Genomic DNA, 5,637 nt, shown 5'->3' on the forward strand with positions numbered 1-5,637 from the left:
GCAGCTTAAGCAGAGAAGCCCAGACCTTCCTCTCCCTATCCACCTCCTCCAGCTTGTCCATGGGAACACCAAGGCATTTCCAGGCCAGCCAAGAGATATCTCTCCAGCGTGTCCTGGGTCTGCCCCGGGGCCTCCTCCCAGTAGGACATGTCCAGAACACCTCACCCAGGAGGCATCCTTGTCAGATGCCCGAACCACCTCAACTGTCTCCTTTCGATGTGGAGGAGCAGCGGCTCTACTCTGAGCCCCTCCCGGATGGCTGAACTTCTCACCCTATCTCTAAGGGAGACGCCAGCCACCCTTCGGAGGAAGCTCATTTCTGCCACTTGTATCTGCGATCTTGTTCTTTCGGTCACTACCCACAGCTCGTGACCATATGTGAGGGTAGGGACGTAGATCAACCGGTAAATTGGGAGCTTTGCTTTTACACTCAGCTCTCTCTTCAGCACAACAGACCGGTACAGCATCTGCATCACTGCAGCCGCAGCACCAATCCGTCTGTCGATCTCTCGCTCCCTTCTCCCATCACTTGTGAACAAACCCCCAAGACACATAATCTCCTCCACTTGGGGTACGAACTCGTCCCTGACCTGGAGTTCGGCACTCCATTCTTTTCTGGCTGAGGACCATTGCCTCAGATTTGGAGCTGCTGATTCTCATTCCCGCCGCTTCACACTCGGCTGCGAATCGTTCCAGTGCAAGCTGGAGGCCATCACCCGATGAAGCCAACAGAACTGCATCATCTGCAAAAAGCAGAGATGATGATACCACCCAGGTGAAAACCCTCCGCCACTTGGCTATGCCTAGAAATTCTGTCCATAAAAATTATGAATAGAATCGGTGACAAAGGGCAGCCCTGGCGAAGCCCATCACCCACTGGGAATGACTTATTGCCGGCTAGGCGAACCAAGCTCTTGCAACGGTTGTATAAGGATCAGTGTTGCTTGCCATTTCTCTAAAATCCTATTTTAAGATCGGGGACCAAATCCACAGTCCTCCTTTTGTGTTTAGCTAGGGTGGTGCAGTGGTCAGCACTGTTTCACATTGGCAAAAGACTCTCCAGGTTCAAACCTTGTTTAATATTAAGGGGTTTAATATTCTCCCTGTGCATGTATTGCCAAAGTCAGTTGGAGCAATCTCCAACCCTCTCTGCAACCCTGCAACTCCTGTGAATTTGAAATGCAGTAAAGAAAGTGGTTGGATTGATACATTTAGTTGACAATTATAGGTTGTCTTCCAATGTTCCTCTCTTTAATTCACATTCCACATGGAGATATCCTCACATATGAACTTAAAAGCTTCAGGAGTCTTAGGCTGGGATGCTTTCTACAGTATTGAAATGGTCTGCTTCAGGTTTGTTCGCAGTACTAGAAATACTATTTGATTTCAGCGAGCGTGCTGCCAGGTTAGAGCGTGCAGGCGGCAGCACACATGATGCCCACTCACAATTTTATCTGCATTATTCACACATTGCTGCAATCTGACATCACTTTTTGTACCAGGGAACTGGCAGTTTAAAGACCAGCCAGTTTGCTATTAGCGTGCATCACACACAGTCTTAAGTCCCAGAAAAGCCCCACGCTGCAATGCATGTTTGAAAATGGCTTTTTTGATATTGGACCTTCACTGTTGAGTAGCACAGAAACGCTGCCTGGGGAGAAAAACGCTGTAACTCTTGAAGTCATCCTCTTATTTGGATGATTGAGCAATGAAGGCTCGTAGCCTTTCTGCATCATATGAACACTGTGGATTTTGTCCTCAATCTTTGATAGCAGGCTCCCTACAGCATGGGAAAAACTGCTTTCAGTGTACACGTTTTTACCAGTTTAACAGCATTTAGGTTTCTGCGTGCGCTACCATCTAGTACATTGCCTTAAATGATGTTGGATTTGGTTGACAATTTTGTGTGCACCAAAACTCATATTTGTTCTCATCAGGACTCGTCTTACATAAGAGTGGCTATACTTCATCGCTATAAAGGACAAGAGAAAGGACAATGTCATAGATTTACCTAAAAAAGATTTAGCCAAATATGTAACTCAGAGTATTTCAGAGCCTTTGTTTAGCTGATGGTTACGTTTCCTGGCTTGACTCTTCTAAGAGGATTATCTTTTAAGTTCAGATAATCTGCCTTATGTTTTATTTTTTTGAAACCCGTTTGCCTGTGTTTCATCACACAGTCTTAACACAGGGCCGTTCCCGATTGCAGGGGTCACACGGGGAAATATAGAACATTGAGGCCTGACTTTACAGACCTCCAGTTTGCCAAATTGTACACCAGGCCATGTACAGAAATGTGCAATAATGTTGCATCTGTTTTCTTGCGGTAAAGCTAACTTGCTTTTGTTCAGTCTTTTGTATTTTTATTTTAAGCATGTCTGACTATAAGCTGTGTTGTGTTGCAGGATATTTGTTGTTGTGAAGACAGTAAAGGAAAAGCCAAACAGAGAACATGCTATTTGTGTCTTGTTTGTTATGTGGATGCTGTTGTTGGCATGCTGCAGGCTCTAGGGAAGTTGCGGGTATTTTCACAACATAATTGCATCTGTCTTGAGCTGAGTTTCCCATATTGGATTCATGGGTCTCCAAAGACGCCACAAAAGCAGCGCTGGGAGAAGCATTCTGATCTTTTGCTTCGGTGCACTAACTTTAGGACAGTGAAGTACTCCATTGCTTGTAATCAGAAAAGAACAAAGTACTCATTTTTCTTCTCAGATTGCCATTACATTTATATTTTTGGAAAACTCTTAACATTTGAGAAGCATTTTGAAGTTTCCATTCGTCTAAGTACATTTTTATCAAGTTGTCACATGATTTGTGCCAGACTGCTGGTCTTTCAGTCTAGTCTGTCATTCAGGTGAGTGCTAGAGTACCTGTATCTGTCCAGTGTTTCGACCTCCACGACCATGATGTTGATGGGCATAGTCCCAGTTTTTTTCCTTCGGAAGTCAGCCAACATCTCTGACATTCAGATGGAGGAGGTGATTTCATCCGGACCATTCAACAAAGTTCCTTACCAGATTCCTGTGCTCTGATTTCCGCCCACCCTCAATACACCCAACCAATGCAGTGTTGTCAGAGTTATCTACCTGTTTCAGCATGCTGCACTTCCACAAGGCTGGTAAGCAAACTGAAGAGGATCGACGCTGCATTGGCTCAGCTCAAAGTTGAAAATATTCAAATTTGGGTAAAGTTTACTATTAATTTTCTCTGAAACCTTACAGTTCATTGGGCTGTGAGCTGGAGGGGAAAGAGTGAGGGTAACCCAGAGTAAGAATCCAGTGAAATATTTGCGTCACCTCTTAAAGTTTGTTATAACATTAATAATACAGACAATATCAAAAATAGTAGTCAGAAAATATATTTTTTAAGTTATTATTATATACTTAAGTGTCGTGTAAGAACATCAATTCATTCATATATATATTTCTAATATTTCAAAATTCGAAGTGGATTGATTAGTAAAATAGTGACAAATGCCAGGATACAGAAGACTCTCGTGTTTCTAAGCCAGTCGGCACCCGTACCGTAATATGCGTAAGAACGGTGCAACAACATTGTAGGTGCGGCTGGGGGTGCGGCTAGCTTGACTATGACTTCGCATGTGAGGGCTCACTGAATTACTGCGAGAGACAGCTGAAGGATATTGACGACAGGCGGAGCAAAATGTTGTAGTCCAGCAGGGTTTATGTACACAGCACTGTTGCAAGAGTAACACTTCTAGAAACATACCACATCAATGAGTGGAAACTTGCATCAAAGCACACTTGCACATTGTTTTTCAAACCAAAAAGGTTGAGATGTCAACCATATCGGCAGCAGCTGGGTCTAGATGGTCAGCAGTGAGTGAACTTTCAAAATAAAATACATATTACACATTTAAAATGGTACCTCAGAAGTAAACGCTACTTGTTCCTTACAGCAGCAAATGTAGTGCTATGAGTACATTTTTTGGACATCCTGTTTAGCGACAGTAGAGCAACACTGAGGATGAAGATGGCATTTAAATATGCTACTGTACCATAACTGGTTCTTAATTTTTTATTAGGTTAGTCTGGGATTTATAGATTTAGTTTATAGAATATATATGTATTTTAGACAATAATGAAGTATATCTTTCAGTAAAAATCAAAATAACTTGTGGCTTGTGAGCCTGCTCGTTTGCTGCTGTACCTCTGCCATCTGGAACGAGAACACAGAACTCATTAATTTCTTTTCTCTTCTCTCTTTCATAATTTTATCATTTTTTTCATCATTTTAACTTTATTTTAACTCTGCACAACCCACACTGTTATTGTTGCTCTGCTGTTTCCATGACGCTGGTTAACTGAGTGAGACAGTTAAAGGGGCACTGCACTGATTTTGCATATCATGCTCAGTTTAGTCGTTGAGAGATGTGAAAGCAGTCGGAGCTTTCAAAGGTTACAAAAAATATTTGAAGGTATTGTTTTTTATTGATTGTTGCGGATGGAGCTTGAGTCACTTTCTGTTTTTAGGTTATTAAACTGCAGAGAAGTGTTGACTAAAAACAAAACTGAGAATCTGGCAATAGTTTGACAACACTTTAGTGCTGAAGATATATCCACACCCCACTGGTTAGAAAAAATATTTTAGTTTTGCACACCTTAAATTTATTTTTAGTTCATTCTAAAAGCTAAAATACTATTTTCTATAGCTTATCACTTGTGCTTTTATTTAATCCATTACACCGGACCCATGACTAGGTTGTAATGCACCATAGTAATATATTTTTCTGTTATAGTTTTGCATTAAAATAAGTATACTTAAACAATGTCATACATTATTTCTGACTACCTGGACAGGACAACAAGCAATACTTGAGAAATGAGTGGAGATTCAGTTTTGATGGCCGAGCAAGAGCTATTTTTAAATATCCAAATGATTAGGAGCGACTGTAAGAATACTAATTTTTCTTAAATGCCATTTTAGGTTATTAATTTTAAACAAATGATAAAGAATTAATGAGGAAATTGCACAAATTTTGCTCAGTTGGTCGAAAAACCAAAAAGAGTAGTAAGGGCTGGGACCACACCTGCATCCTATTTTTCATTTATTTGCTTGGGTATGTGGCTCAGATGCAAAGGTCATATTAATACGCTGCAGCTGCATCATGGGGGAAGATGAAATTCAGTAATTTAACCGTCTGAGCCATTATGAAAGTGCAGTACTAAACTGGCCTGCAGAGTCATTTTAATTTTCTCGAACACCCAAAGTAGTGCCAGTTTATTAGGTGCTTAAAGGAAAACACATGTAATGCAGTGCACCGCTACCGCAGACTACATCACCCAAAACGATCAGATAAAAAAAACAAAAATCAGCTGTCTCAACACCAAAAGCTGAAGCCGGGAATGTTTGTATGTCTACATGCACAATAACCTCTAGACAGTTTGCATCACTAATAATCCTTCCACGCAGTATTTACTTTAAGAAATAGCATGAAAAACATCTGGGGCTTTCCTAAATCTCATCCCATGAGGTGTCTGCTGGTTTGATGTGCAGCTAAATAAAGGTTCGGTGACATGAAAGCTAGAAGAACCCCCCCTTCCTTTTATAAAAAAAAAAAAAGAGAGAGAGACGTCTAATCTGTGGGTGTTTTATCTTCGGAGCGCAGTGTGG

Source organism: Astatotilapia calliptera, chromosome 20, assembly GCF_900246225.1.
Source record: "Astatotilapia calliptera chromosome 20, fAstCal1.2, whole genome shotgun sequence".
NCBI classification, from domain to species: domain Eukaryota; kingdom Metazoa; phylum Chordata; class Actinopteri; order Cichliformes; family Cichlidae; genus Astatotilapia; species Astatotilapia calliptera.